The sequence below is a fragment of the Diadema antillarum genome, unplaced genomic scaffold, assembly GCF_040938485.1.
Source record: "Diadema antillarum isolate AM-2024a unplaced genomic scaffold, OU_Dant_1.0 seq00000527_RagTag, whole genome shotgun sequence".
NCBI lineage: Eukaryota > Metazoa > Echinodermata > Echinoidea > Diadematoida > Diadematidae > Diadema > Diadema antillarum.
The window spans coordinates 1,029,992-1,046,743 of record NW_027271479.1 but is presented as its reverse complement, the minus strand read 5'-3'; the positions used below and the strand labels follow the sequence as shown (position 1 = coordinate 1,046,743).

The 16,752-nt window shown below is 39.0% G+C and overlaps 1 protein-coding gene across 1 annotated transcript in view; it reads left to right on the top strand.

Annotated features, from left to right (window-relative positions):
• LOC139734474 (uncharacterized) overlaps window positions 1-16,752 on the top strand; it is a 59,958-nt gene that overhangs the window by 29,990 nt on the left and 13,216 nt on the right. The gene's annotated exons all lie outside the window — the stretch shown is intronic.

Sequence of the window (16,752 nt, the reverse complement as noted above, 5' to 3'; positions counted from 1 at the left end):
ATCAAATGTGATATCTTGAGCATCTTTAAAATCACTGCTCCCAAAGGTAAACTGGACCTTTAAGGGAGTGATGCCATTCTTAGGATAGTATTTCTTTTCCTTCTCTACTCATTTCGAATAACCAAGTAATGTTGATAAAGGATACATGAAACATTCAAGTATTGCCATGTACTGGCTAAAAGGTTAATAAACTTAACTGAACAGTCGAAGTGTACTTCCTAGTTCCTTCTTTCCTGAGGGACCTACACAATCAAAGCTATCAGCTGTATAGAAGGATCCTCAACGAATGACGAAAATATGTAGTACTATTAAACTACATATTTTTGTCATTTTTTCCCGCTCCAGCTTATGCTATATACAGATTGTACTTCTACGCAGTTTATTTTCGAAACTATATCCGTACTTTGTACAACGCGTGCTACTTGAATGGCTTTTTCCACGTTCCTGTTGTTTGCAACTGTATTCCATCATTCATCACCTATTAAGCTTTGAACCTGCATGTGTTTGGGTTGTGAGATGTTATGTGTGAAATGTTGAAGTAAATGTTAAATTAAACGGCAGAGAAAATACACATAAATCACGTGTACTATCTCTGAATACGATCTCGTCATGTCGACGAGTAGTTAAAAAAGAATTGCTAGATTGTAAATATGAGCATGGAAGTAAATAACGTTCCCACACCTACACCAACATCAAACATTACACATTCCAACAATGTCTCTGAAAAGGATTATAACGAATCATTATCAAGGTTTGCATGTCTATGACAGATTTCTGTTGACCTATCAAAGAAAAAGAAAAAAAGTGTACAATAATCCACCACAATGTCATTAACGTTTTTTTGGTTTTTTTTAAACGCGCCAAACACGTTTACTTCAAATTCCTATAAGTTTCAGATTTCACGTCAGAGATAAGTTTCACAAAACTTTCACTTTTCTGTTAATGGCTCGATTTTTTTAAAAATTCATGTTGTTTTCTATTAATCATTGACATCCAACCCAACAGGTCCTCTACATGTATTGTGCTGCAGAAATTCTTATCTCTTCCTCGTTAGATTACAAAAAAAAAACACACCCAAAACTCTGATTTTTGATACGCAGGGGGAAGGACAGATCAGCGGGAACAGGTTAAATTCATTAAATTTTGCACAAAATCACACAGAAAATTACTAAAAGCATCGAGAGGCTCTGAATATTCTTCATCGGAAAAAGTCTTCCAATAATTGATTATGATATGACTATCAAAGAGCTCAGAAATGAAGCACATTATTGTTTTCTATACATTATAAACAATAAAAATGAATTAACAGTAGAAAGTTATCCAAACAAAAAAAGAAAAGAAGAAAAGATACTCCACAAATCCGCAAAAATGGGATTGCTCGGTATGAACTAGTTACTCATAGAGTGGGGTTCTTCTTCGACAGCTCCTATGAATTTTGGTACTCTAAACATGTTTGTAGAGTTAGGGGTTACAACACACTGCGATATTCTAAATTGTCATAGTTTTCTGTCTCTGTCGGTTCAAATGTAGAGTAATACCGTACAGTATTCTGCCCCTTCAGCACGTTGAGAGTTGATAGCGTGACAGAATGAGAGAGAGAGAGAGAGAGAGAGAGAGGGAGAGAGAGAAAAAGAAAGAAAGAAAGAAAGAAAGAGAAGAGAAGAGGGAGGGAGAGAAATACCTCTACGAATGTTTGTTGTTGTGTGAAATGCGAAATCTTGTTTGCCACGTAAATGCGAACAATGCTGTAGAATAAAATGGAATGCACTGAGCACAGTCGATTGATCTCACTATATCACCTTTTTTTTTATTTTTGTCGGAAGTGAGAAATCCAATGCAAGTGTTTACTTCGTGCTCTTCCCGTCATTGAATATTTTTTTTTTTTCTGGTATTGAAGCTCAGGCTCTCTCGTCACTCCTTGTGGCACTCTTCTGATAGGAAGTTTTTCTTCTATGATGTCCGTCGGGAGTTTGCTGGGTTCAAATCGAATTTCACGGCGCGGGAAATCGGAAACATGTCGATGCAGGAATCAGAAAATAAAGAGAAATATCGGCATATGTGGGTCACATCCTTCGTTCTTTCCTTCTTCATGTATACATTCCACCTTTCACTCTTCTTCTGCTTTATCGTCGCTGTCATCCTATCTATTTGTATTTTCGTTGTCAATGGTTTTGTGAACGCGAATGCTTAAGAGCACAAGGTTCTTCCATCCGAAAATAAAAAAAAAAGTTTTTCTATGATAGGGGGATATACTAACGAATCCTCCGAATTAGGCCTACGAACCTCATTTCGTTTTCGGATAATAAGCCGTATTTCTTTTTTGGACTTTCGAGATGTTTTTCCCCCATTCTTGGATTAACGAACCTTTGGAAAAAGAAACCTTATTTCTTTTGTAGTATTACGATCCTCAGAAATAACGAACCTTTGGCATAACGTACTGAAACACTCTGTCCCTCAAGTGCAAATCACTCTGCATTGATACATTTGCCCAAGACTTCTTTTCATGCGCAAATTGCATGTACGAAAAAAGTCAGTGGTAAAACTCCTGAGTCACCTAAAGTGATGCTCTTATAAGATGACATTACACGAACTTGATAAGGAAGCAAATAACTTTTCAAATCTACTTTCTCTGAGACAGACCTCTTGAAAGACTGAATGCACTTCACGTTCCAGTGGGCATTGCCCTTCCAATTTTCGCTGATATTTGTTTGCTGCAAGTAGCGACACACGTTGCTTTTTTCAAGTGTTGCTCCCTATCGAGCTCAGAGCACATAGTTTAGTTGTCATCAAAGATTACATTAGTTGTACCGTTTAAGTGAACCAGCATCAACATCCCGATCAAGAGAGAGAGAGGGAGAGAGAGATGGAGAGAGGTAGAGATGGATAGATAAATAGGGGGACGGGAATTCAGCGCTCCCATTAGTTACGTCACTCCGTTATAAAGTGCCATAACACCTAATTAAGTATAGCGTTTCTCTTGCCTAATTATATCAATTGATTCTCTAATTAATTTGCACCGCATGTTCATTGCGCAAGTTGTTACCACACTGGTATCGAATCAGTCGCTCTTCGGAAGCATATGATTAAATCGTGTACTTGTTTCTTTTGGTATGAACGCGGCATGGCTCTCCTCGGGTTGTAATTGCTTGGATTCACTTCGCGTCATCTGCTTACGTCAAGAGTCAAAGTGATCTAACGCTGGACGCCATTCGAGCAAAATTTTGACGCATCTAGCTAGTAGGCGACGAAACGGATTGTCCGTTTAGTATTTCCCGCTTCATTCATGCAGCGCGCGATAAAGCGATCGAACTTGCTTCTCGGCAAACGACTACAGGATATGGTGCAAATATGGCTACCATTCAGCCCAGGAGTCCTTGATTCAACACACCTCATGTTTGGGAAAAGAAATGACGCATTTTAGAAATGATGAAAGAAGGGTGAATTTTTTTAAGGTAAAGTAGTATGACTGTTTGTTGTAAAAATGCATCATATTCTTCCTTAAAAGGGAGGCGGTCCTGAGATTTTCACTGTAATGATAATTAAGAAGAGTAAAATACATAACCTTTCACCAGTTTATACGCGTGGAAATGAAAAACTGTCTCCGTACGCGATTTTAGAAAAATAATTCCTGCAAGCGATCGTGTAAGAGCCGGCAAAAAGATGCTACGTCATGCATGCCCTACTCACCAAGTTGAACGCCGTGTCTCTAAAAACCAATTTAAGTATTCAAATGATCAGTTGTAATTTTATCATAAAATGTGAAAGTATGTGATTTTATTATTTCAAACAAAATATTTCAAGCTTAGTTATATATAATTCATGAAAATTGATATTGTTAACATAAATTTATATGTATTTTTAAATCAAATATACCATGAACTTCACATCAAATAGGCACGGTCCTTTTCTAGCATCCGTCCGTGTTGCATACTTCTTAGCGTACAAACCACTCTCGTGTGCGAATTCTTACCATACTATAATGCATACACAGTACTCCGTCTAGCTGAGTTTGGCGTTCAAACCGAAGATAACCTGTGCATAAGAGAGTCGAATTCTTCAAAGAAAATATTGCTCCTATCTCGATATTTCTGTAAGTACTCAGATATCGCCTTTCCTCGAAAAAATATGACGTCTGCCGGGCAGGGTAATCACAGGGGGTCGTAGGGATATGATTTCGCTCCAGCTAGCTCAGTGGCGCTGCCACTGTAGTGCAGTCCAACCCCGGCTGCAGCCCCACCGTAAATGAAACATAGCTAGCCACTTTTCTTACCTCTCTACGATTTTTTTCCTCGGTTCTCTTCGAAGTCGATGCTCGAGGTGTTTCTGTTTTATAACTCATGCGAGCAAATGGTCGGGATGACATCTGGCTTCAGGAGTTTTCTCGGTTTATAACCGAGGGCCACAGCCTGCCGGTCCACGTAAAAACATTGCTTCTCAAATGGTCCACGCACAGGTAGGTCACAACACGATATCGAGATTTTGTAGGCCCTAAGTTTCTTATGTTCGGCTTCGTTGTACCGAGATTTCCCAGACATGCAGCTCACCTTCCACGATACTTTTGTGGGTCTGGGACGGAAAAATTATTTTCCTGGGAAAATTTCTGCACGATTCGAGCAAACTACTGATGTAAGATAGCCAGACCAGACGACGCTGAATGCGGTCGCCCCTCTATACTAGTGTACTAGTAGGTCTGTGTAGAACCGTTTCTACCTACAATCTGTACGTACTAGAACATGCATGCGCGGCGACAGGGCTGCAGCTGCGCTTGTGATAGACTGGAAAAGTGCGAAGGGCAAACCACGTACGGGGTATCTACCGTAGATCTAGTTGTACCGTCCACACGTGTACTGTGCGAATATATAATACACGATACACACACACACACACACACACACACACACAGTACGTAGAAACAATGTCAAATACTAGTAGCCACCGACTTCTTCATGCATCCGGGTAACTAGGGAGCGTACGGATAACGAGCAGAACACGGCTGGGAAGAGTTGTGCCTCGGTGACGTCTGACTCTCCGACAGGATTTGATCATTAGCATATTCACCATGCAGATTCACACTTTTTCAACCAAAATTTACGAGCTTATTTGGTGATTTGAAAGTTTGTTTTTGGTGAAAGTATTTCATTGGAGGTACCAACAAAAACATTTTTTTTTAAATTTGTGAGGACTGCCTCACTTTAAACGTTTTGATGTGTATGTTCGTGTATGCATACATGTACACAATAATTGTGTCTGTGTTTGAGTCTGCGAGTGAGCGTACAGAGTGTGAAGGTACATAGTTGTTTAATAACGCTGCGTGCTGCGGTAATGTACAGGCCAATTTCAATTTTTTTTTCTTTTCCAAAGAAGAGTCACAGCCCAGTATTGCTGCAACGATCGAACAAATCAATCTATCTATTAAGCAACCTTAGAACCTATAATAAGCAACAGAAAATTGACTTAGGAAAGAATAAAACACGCTTTTAGACGAAAATAGAGAAGGCTGCAAAGTAAGCAGGAAGAACGGAGAAACAAGATCCGCGTCACCATGCCTTTCACACAAAATGGAAGTTGCTTGCGATAAAACCTGTGCTTTCTACTCCAGAGGGAGTGTTTCTAATTATTCCTGTAATGGAAAAGTAAACCACGCACTTGCTACTAATTGGGCACAGGTTGAACGCCATTGTAAACCAAGACTTAGTGGTATAAATTCCAGCACAGCTGTTCACATGTGCTCACCTACCGTGGGAAATACGGTAGAACATTATGTCGAACGATGGAGCTACAGGATTGTAGCTCCATAGAATAATGGGTACCTATGTGTATACACTGGGCACTGTTGCGTATCATTCAAAAGCAAACATAACTCACTTTCAGCCAATCAGCTTTTGCTTCAGCATAAAGACCTTATAAGCAAAGATTACGAGTCATGAAATCTACGGGAGGAAAAAGAAACCGTATCGGGCAATAACCCCCAGAGGGCAATTCCCCCCCCCCCGGCTAAATACTGGTTTAATAGTGGTAAGGTTAGAGTAAAGATTAGGGTTAGGTTTGGGTTTAGGGTTAGGTTTGGGTTTAATAGGGATACGATAAGGTTCAGGATTAGGATTAGGATCAGGATCATGTCCAGAGGAAGGGTCCGGGGTAATTGCCCAGGGGGTAATTGCCCTAGACCCTAAAGACATGCATTCAATCAGCTTAGTAGTATAAGCTAATACTGTTGAGATCAACAATTATTTCTTTTTAAAATTTGTACTCGTAGATCGGATTTTGTTTGTTAAAATAGCCAATGATATGAATTTCTCTTGTTTCACTTTGTGCGCGAAAAATTTTACAGTCAGAATTCTTTTGTAAGTAAACAGGATGAAAATTAACGTGGGTCTCTCACTATCTAATTTCATTCTTTCTCTCTTTTATGATTGCCAAAATGGGCTTTGATACAAATTTTACGGTACTCCAACAGTGGGAAGCTAACTTTTGTGTGTGTCATTTAGATACACAATGTTGCGCGCGATATATACCGGGGCGTTGTTTGCTATGATGCTATTGATATGGCAGTTTCCTTGGTTTGTTCACACACTTTCTTATGGATTTATCATATCATGAACAATTTTACCTACTAATTATTGCACAGGATAGATCCTTCCTCCTCTCTCTTTTCTGCTTTTATTTCTCCATAAAGTAGCGCAGAAGATAAACTGTCCATAAACGGGGATTACATCTGGGCAACTGCGAAGGTTACCTTCTCCTAGCGGACCATGCCTTTGTAGTCTGTGGGTAACTTACCAGACGACACCGACTGTCAACGATTAAATATTGTGAGGTCACAGGAGGTCAAATATTTCGTCTTCAATTTCAAGATCCATATCGCGGTGTTTTCCGATCAAATAATGGAGCTCCTTATCGGAAGGCCTTGTCAGAAATTACAGTAGTATCAATGATCGAAATCGTGGCGCTTTGAAGTACCCAGGGGGTGGGTCCCAAACCACCCATTTTGGGGCTTGCCTCCCTCATTCCTGAAACGTGCACTTCGTCAGATATTAGTCATAAAATATGAATGACTATCTCAGCTCCGTAAAGATTTTGTTAATCATACACTTATATTTTGTTCCCTCATCATTACATAATGTTTGCTGTGACGGCCCCTGCAACGTGCAACATGCCATGGAAGAGAAAATGCAACAATTTACTTTATTTTATATCAAATGATTTGTGGAATTTGTTCGTAAATTGGATTCTCCTAAGAAAACCAAAATTATCGTTGTATTTTCGTTCGTATATTGTATTCTTGGGGGAAAAAAGTTGAAGAAACACATTGGAATTGAACTTTAACATTTACAAGATAAGGTACCGTGACCTCGAAAGTGTGATTTGAGCAATTAGAGAAACTTTGGAATCTGCATTAGGGTGCAGCTATTCTTGTTATAGGAAATATTATGATGTTCAACTTTTATAACCATGATAAGGGAGGAAAAAAAAACACAATGAAACAAAACATTTCTTTTTGTTCGGGATCACTGCAACAGAACACACATGGAGAATCTGATTAGACCTATAAGCATACTGCTCAACACGAAAGACAGGAAAAAAAAAGATAAAGTGGAAGAAGAATAATAAGCATGAAAGGCTATGAAAGGAACAGACATTAGTAATGCAGAGAGTCATTCATTGGCTTCGTGAGGCTATTCTTTGCTCAATTTATTGTCATTCTTGGGGTTTCCTTTATCTCAAAAGATGAAGGGTTATACTAATGGTATAAAACCCGGTTGAACTCTGGAAAAAAAGTGTTTGCCCAATTTAATCATAAATCTATCAAAATCTAAACCGACGAAAATAGATCACTCGAGAGAGTGGCCAGATCTAGTTCATCATACGGAAAACCTGGCGGTCAGATCAGACTACAGTGTTCATGTTAAAGACTCATTAGTTTTTCAGTTGTGTGTGAAATGTTCAGTCACCTCCTGATGATGAGCTCGAGGTAACATCTTTGTGAGTGTTCCTTTAATGATTAATTCCTATGGATTTACGCGTAATGAGAAGATGTACTAAGATTAGATTGAGGGCATCGGGTTACTATTGAAGATTAACATGACAAGTGAATGTTCTTGTTTTCTCTTTTTTTACGGAGAGACTTTAGACCACTATCTGGTCTTTGCTTGTTTGTAGATGAAGCAGAGGTAGGAGAAACAAAGCGAATGGGAATGAGAATAAGAAGAAGAAGGAGGAGGAGAAGGAGGAGGAGGAGGAAGAAGAAGGAAAGAGGAGGAGTAGTAGTTGGTAAGCGACTTTGACAATGAACATCAAGAATGAAACTAAAAGTAGAGGATTTACATATCCGGTTTTTTCTAAATGTACAAACATAATAGTCATAAAAATATCTACAAAAAGGTCATATACAATACTTTCATTCAATGGCTATATTTGATCAAGGAGCTTCAATTGAAGCTCCTTGATTTGATTATCATTCTTTGAAGAACACGACAAGGCGAGGAAAACTCTTTGAACACAGTGAGGGCAAAAGGGCGGAAACAGAACATCTTGTGAAACGCACAGAGGCGTGAATTGTGGCAAATCAAATTTGTAAGTAACCGTCTCTCTTCCTCATTCTGTCCGGCATCTCGGAATCTCCGGGGAGCACCTGTTTTGCAGAGGGACCAAACGGTCTGTCATTAGCAGTTGCTTTGCGGGGATCAATGTAACTCTCGAACTTTATCCCTCCCTTCTTCTTCGATTCACAAGCAGACTTATTTTCGTTTGAAAATTGACATGAAATGACTTACATACCCCGGAGACATTGGAGGATTTCGGTGGTCATGCTTAGACAGAGTGAACAAATTTGAGGTCGTTCCAGAGCAACGCAGGGGTATAAACATACGGAATATTGTCATTTCTACCGTTTCCCAGATACTGAGTAAGCCGACTAAAGCTTTGACTTTGGAAGGACCATTTGAGCTGCAAAACTTTGCGAAACTCAAAAGCCCAGGTTTCCCTTTTTATATTTGTTCATTTTTGTCTACTTCTTTTTGTTAACTTTCCGCCAATTCGTGACCATGTTGTTTAATCATGACTCTATTCAAGTTCAAGGAATTGTTAGAATGACATGTATACAAAAGGACCAGGTCCACCGTTTTATTCAAAACGAATGGCAGGTTAAGACATGTACATGGGGTACAAAAAAGCAACAACATTGGAGTTTACATTACTGCAACACAAAGTATGCATATTATATCACACATAAACTGTCAAATATTAATCAATCAATCAAATATCAATACATATACTATTTCTGCGCTACAATATCAACAGTAGTGTAATTATCTTCCATGATATTAATACAATATTCCTCGTTAAAAGATGATGAAATAATACAAATATACATAAAAACTATCCCATAAGTGTTAAGTCTCTTCTGATCATCTGGCCTCCCTTAAGACCTTACTAATTTATTGATATTCAACCTCCGAAATTCCAAGAAAAAAAAATCCGTAGAGGGTGGTCTACGTATGAACACCTCCCACCTAATATCCCAGTACCTGCCCAGTGATTCTGCCCAACTCTACTCCTGTAGATAGCACGATGGCGGCATGATTCTTTCTTATGCAAACATGTAACAAAGAAATGTCCTCCATGTTGTCACAAGCTGAGACTGAGTTGTCCAAAGTTTGTGTATAGATTGCTATGGGTTATCAATCCCTGTATTCGTGTCATGAAGTGAATCCAGCAATATTCTCTACTACAATATTTGTTGTTGTTGTTATCATTTGTGGTGGTGGTAATGTTAAATATAACAAAACAACCATATGGCGATTGTTTTTTCAGTTTCTGATATATATGAACTAGTGATTTCTGTCGACTTTAACGATTAACATTAAGAGATTTATAGTTATTGTTTGAGTGTTTTCACCGCCATCCACTACATTCTATCGAGACAGTTGATGGCGTAATGGATTTTTCGTCATCCTGTCAACCTGGATGCGCTCGTTAACACAATGAATCTCTTGATATCGTTACCGTAGAAATGATTTCAAATTCCCCTTGACCTCTTGATGCTCACGGTTTTTTTCATCTTCTTGAAGACTTTATCAAACTCCATAGTGTCGGAAACTTTGTATTTATGTGACCTTTCGCTGTCCTTTGACTCAATATCTCGATGATGCTCAGGGGTGTGGACTGAAGACAGGAAATGACGTAGTAGATCTATCCGTTTCGTCTTCTCATACCAACGTCTCTTTCGGACACTTTTCGACACACTTATTTCGATAAACGCAGCTGGACAAGGAGCTATATTGCTATTAGAGATGGGGATGGGTGTTAGAAAGATGAGGCTAGCTATAACTGTTCGATAGTACGTCGGTGAAGCTCGAGACCCACTGAGCTTCTCGAGCGTGTGGAGAGACATCGGCTTGACTTTGTCGTCGAAATGACGAGCTGCAATTAAAGATTCGTCGACGTTATCAGCGCCATGGGGAGTTGTCCTCGTTCTCATAAAACCAGCCGAAAATTCGCCAAATGTCGTCTTAAATTGCCAGCTGGAATATGAAAGGCACGCTTCAAATTTCCATTCACTTCACTCTGGAGATTGACAAGGTGAAGTGAGGGGAAGCATGTCGGTGATTTTCGTCTGCTTTTCTCGACCACCTTGAACGTCTGCCATGATGACTGTCATACGGTTTTATGCAATTCAATCCAGAATGTCATTTCAAGCTATTATCCTTTTTATACTCACTCCACGATGGCTATCCTTGCTTTAAGACAGATCGTACTCGAAATACTGCAGATGTATAAAGCCTATTTATATGGATAGTAATTAGTTTCCGTTGGTATATTTCTGCGTTAAACTACTTAGATATCGACAGAGTTTCCATGACGTTGAATTTCCCTTTTCCATTTGTCCACCCTAGTCCCGCCCATACATCTCCGCATGGGTGCTGAGATGATGCTTGACGATTGGAATTTAGACGTAGAAGTTTAGCGCATTTCATATAAGTTTACAGTCAATATCAAAGAATAATGTTTCACTCCTGTTATCTATTTTATCGGCTTCTCCGACATGTGTTTTTTTTAAAGGAAGGGAATCAGAATTTCAAAGACCCTTGGAAATTCCAAGGTTTGGGTTTGAAAGCTGAGGAGCAACTGACGAGCCTATGATACTGTGATAGAAATAACAACAAGAGGGATGTGACGTGAGTTGTGCTGCACCCGCAGCAGCGTTCATAACGAGTTGAGCTTATCTGATCCCGGCCCAATAACCATCTTGCAGTCTTGTGATGCGAACATAGAAGTGTTAAAGTTTAACGTCACCCTACAGCAAGGTTGCCATCTAATTTAGAGCTAACTTGAGGCGGTTTTCCCACGCATCTCAAAGCACACATTTCTTGAATGTTGAATCAGGGTCTTTCGGTGACTAATAAGTGCCTGAACTTAGCCGCCAAGTAAAATTTGCGGCGGCGGCGCGACCGTGAACATGAAACGTTCAGCAATTAACGTCCAAACTTGGGTATTCCGTTCGCTGTCGCCATACGTTAACGGTTGAAACGTTCACAAGAAGCGTTCCTGCTCAAGTCTACTACTACGCAGGATTCTCGCCCTTATACACTCATCACACTTAATAGAACTCTATCACAGACGGAAGAAATCAGCCTCAACCAGGAGGAGATGCATAAAGAGACATCGTGAGCTGCTTATTGTCTGAGACGCTGACCAAAGTGTCAGTTTACTAGTAAATAACAGAAACAACAGAAACAACAACAACAACAACAACAACAACAACAACAACAACAACAACACAGTGAACCTTGTTTGATGGAAAAGAAAAGTACCACCGTGCATATAACAGCTAATGCCTGCTCCTGCTCGCGTTCTTCTTGTACGTCTTCTGCATTTTCTGCTGCTAGATTTGTTCCTGTTCTTCTTCCCCATATTCCCTAGAAAATTAATTTGATTTCTTTCCTAGTTTTGCTATACATTTCTTCCCTTTTCCTTTTCTCTTTATTCTGCCTGCTTTCTGATTATTAAGGAATAACTACTTTGATTTCTGTTTCGCTTCTTGCGTATAATAAAAAAAGTTGCGAAACTCTTGATGCTTTCTGAAATTCCCTGCTTACATTTTGCACCAGGGATGCCTAGTGTCATTGTTTTATCCTAGTGGATATCAGAAATACACGTTATGAAAAAAACGTTTGCATCAACTACAGAATTCTAGGGAAAGGTTATAGTGTACTCATCATAGGGGTGGCCAAATAAAAAGTCCCTCGTTGCGTCTGCTCCCCCCGATGTCAACTTTTCACACAGGAGTTACATCAAAGGAGGTATCTCTGGTCTCCTCAAAGTCTGCAGGCATTTTCCCGCAAGACTCGTTAAATCTATTTGCCAACGTTCTCGGTTTCTAGCATGTCTGCATTCGCTGACATTGAACTCCTGAATTACACCAGTACTCATTATTTTTCCTTGTTGTTGCATCGTTATGTTTGCTTACTTGTCGAGCAAATTTTGCAAAGCGGAGTTAATTGCTTTCCAGCATATAATTATAGTTGTGCACACAATCCCAGCTTTTTATGATCTTTTGCAAAGGTAGCGTCTTCCTCAACTACTATTCCTCTACTAAACAACAACAACAACAACAACAACAACAACAACAACAACAACAACAACAACAGCAACAACAACAACACTACTAACTACTACTACTACTACTACTACTACTTCTACTACTACTACTACTACTGCTACTACTACTACTACTACATACTACTACTACTACTACTACATGTACTACAACAACAACTGCTACTACTACTACTACTACTACTACTACTACTACTATTACTACTGCTACTACTGTTGCTGCTTCTGCTGCTGCTACACGCTACCACCACGCTACTGCTTCCACTAATATCAATGGAAATAATACCGATAGTGATAATAGCAGTATAGATAATTAGTAGCAGGTATAATGATTTACGTAACAAAATAATAATAGAGGTAATGGTGATAGATTTGTGTATTGAGTATGACTTACATGCCTTTATACCTTACCTTTTGTGCTCAAAGGGTATTGGTGCATAGAATCACACCAAGGAGACACCAGCATAATCAAAGACACTCGGCCTTTAATTGTACAGTTTGTGTATAGTATTATGTTTAATAATGTAAGATTATGTTTGTTTGGTATAGACGCTTAGAAACTCGGTATAAAGCGCGATAAAAGTGTAAATTATAATAATGATAATAATAATAATAATAATAATAATAATAATTATTATTATTATCATTACTATTAGTATTATTATTATTATTATTATTATTATTATTTTGTTATTATTATTATTATTATCATTATTATTATTATCATCATTATTATCATTATTATTATTATTATTATCATTATTATTATTTTTATCATTATTATCATTATTACTATTATATACTATGATTCCTCAATGGGAAGCATTCCAGCTATGCTCTCATCAGGGAGCCCGTAACGGATTCCGAGTCCTGTACACATTTTATCCCCGTTACACAGGAAGAGCCGAGTACCACCGATTGCACGGATTATCTTGCGCAAAATCACATAAAATCCAGATATGCCGTGACTTGCTTATACAGCAATGATGCTTGATGCTATAGCTCTAGCAGCAGTAGTAGTAACGGCAACAATTATAGGATAGTTGCAAAAGAAGAAATAGAAGTTGAACTTCTGTTGCAACTTGTGCTAGCAGTATGTAGTTGTGATATGTGACTGTGCACCTCAAAACGAACATAAAGTCGCACACACTGATTTTGCGTGAGGACTGAAAATAAGTGAAGTGGGTCAACCTAGCCGAACTTGACTTTTTCATATTTTCTGAAAGAGAGGGTCTTCTTTTACATTATGCTAAAATTTGGTATCATAGAACGGGCAGGAAAGTGTGTTTTTTAGCAGTTTATCTCGAACATTTTTGGTAGAATAGTGTGATTAGGTGTGTCTTTAGAATCCCTTTTTCATTTCTGAAAAACCTTGTCCACACTCTTCACTGTCAACTCTAATAACTTTTGAAAGGATAGTGCTACTGCTTTGAAAGTTGGCATTAATTATGGACAGAATGTGTTAATGAGGCATGCTTAATTTCAGTTTAATTTGATAATCTCTTCATTGTTATTACTCTGGTGGTTTACTTCCTGTTTTTTGTCCCATTCATCGCACAGCCAGCACGGTTTGGTAAAGATTAAGCGCTTGAATAGACACTGTACTTCAGAGCCTCTTTTCTCAGTTCACACTTTTCCTGAGTGTGTGCTTTTTTTCCAATATTTAGATAGGTTAGGAGAGTCCATTTGATTTGAGTTATACATCATTTTAAAGCTTAAAGTCTGCTCTTTCAGAATATGGTCTTAACTAAAAATTCATGTCTGGCGACTTTTTGTTTGTTTTGAGGTGCAGGGTCACATATAATGTCGTAGTAGAAATTGAAATGGCAGTAACAATAATACATTGAAGTTAATAGTAACAGTGCTGATAGTGATAATCTTATTATCATCACATATTGTGTTCTAGCACTAGTAATAACAATAATAATAGTGAATACAATACAGTCCAGTACTAGTAATACAATGATGGTAATATTTCAACGCAGTAGAAGCAGTAGTAAAGTGAGCAGCAGATGCTTAACACAATACTGCAATCATCCCTCTACTCGTCTTCTACGTGGTGTCAGGTTTTGGATTGATGGCAGTGTATTCCTGTGTCTCCTTTTGTTTTTTTTTTCTCTCTCTCTCTCGCTCTCTTTTCCCTCTCTTTCTCACCCTCTCTCCTCCCCTGCCTCTCTCCCTCTCTTTCTTGTTTGGAGGGTGACGTGTACAATTGTGTACATCAGCGTCGCGTCAAATACACCTTAAAGCGGTTCACATTAATTCAGAAATAATATCTCTGTGATGATGGTCTTCGTCTCTTGGAGAGGCTATCATCATCACATCATCTTCTATATCAGAAAAGATGCTTCTGGAATGAGCTCTTGAGACCATCCCAAGAGAGGCCGAATACCTCCTCCCCTGTAGATATCCATAATAGCCTCCACGGTGATGTTCTTGAAGCAGTATCCGATCTCTCACACGCATGACTGGTCGTCAGTGGAGGGGTTGAGGGCGCTAATGCTTTCTCGCTGGTCCGTTCCCATCAGCTTTGTGTCTTCGTTGATGGTTGGAATCACGCCTGCCATCGATGCTATGCCACGGTTAATTTCCACCCGAGTCCTCGCTGCGGACGGACGAGCCGGTACCGTGTCGCCTGCATGTATCCACCTCTAAGATCAGTCCAGTTTATAATCAACAGTTGGCGAGATCCGGGAGGTACTACTCTCTGCATTCACTAATTCCTACTTTGTTACGTGAGCAGCCCAGCGGCTTGAAATGACGCGCTCGTAATGAACACCATCTGAGAACGATAGATGTTTATTTTTTCTCTTTTTTTTTAGGTCGCCGATCGAACATGGTTGGGGCTGATCGCCGTTTTATTTTCATGTCAACATAAAGAAGTTGATAATCTCCGCCAAGGTTTTGGTCGAGTCGATGATAAGCATCATGTTGAAGCGCTGCCAGCCCATTTCACGTTTCGTTGGCGTTCATTCGGTCGTCATGTTGCCGCGCTCGCAAATTCTACTTGCCAATTGTCTGGTCAAGGCCGAGCCGAACTTACCCCCCCCCCCCCCCAACACTTTAGTGCTAGACATTTTCTCATATCGAATGGATCCATATTCACGGTTAAGAGCCCAAGAATAGGGAATTAACATTGTGCAACCACATTTCTGACAATTACCTAAGGAGCTCATCTCGCAACAATGGAATAATAAGACCGTAATCTACGCAATTAGACAGTTATCAACGTAAACTGGTCAGTACACATAAAGAATGGTTCTTGACAACTTGCCCATGACATTATCTTTTGATAATTTTGGAAATTTAAAGCCATATTGTTGCGAACTACGCGTACCTATATTGATAGGGTTACATTTTGACTTCATGGGGTTACTTGATTTTTAAGCTCGGTTTGTCGTGTCAGTTTGTTCGTGTTGTTAGAAGTTCTAAAACATTTAGAACATATTGATGATTTTGCAACAATGATGATGATGGTGACGACTAAAACAGTGGGTGATGCATGTTATTCCGAAGTTTCCTTAATTCGAAAATGGAAAAAAACAAATTTTATTTATTCCGAAGATTCGTAAGTCAGAAACACATTAATTTCCTATACCTGCAGGTTCGTAATAAAAAAATAAATGAATGAATAAACGAACACTTGTAGTGTTAGTTCGAAGATTCGTTATTCCGAAGGTTCGTTTGTCCGAAAATGAAATAAGGTTTGCTATTCCGAAGGCTCGTTAATCCAAAAGTGAAGTAGAGTTCGTTATTCAGAAGGTTCGATAATCCAAAAATGATATAAGGTTTGTTATTCCGAAGGTTCGTTAATCCGAAAATGAAGTAAGGTCCGTAAGGTCCGAAAATGAAATGATGTTTGTTAATCCGGAAATTGAATAATCCTTGGCAAAGAATGGCTCATCCTGATGATGATGCAGATGAGGGGAAAGGGTACAATACGGAGGAGGAGAAAGTGCTTTTTTTTTCATCAAAAACGCATTAAACTTACAAATTACGTTTGTATTCCGATTCATCAAGTGTTTATCGTATGTGCTTGAGTGTTTGTGTGTTTTAGTGTGTTAGTGTGTGATTGTGTACGTGCTGTCATATTTCATTTAAAAATCTTATTCTGGTTGTTGTTAGTTTTTTAAA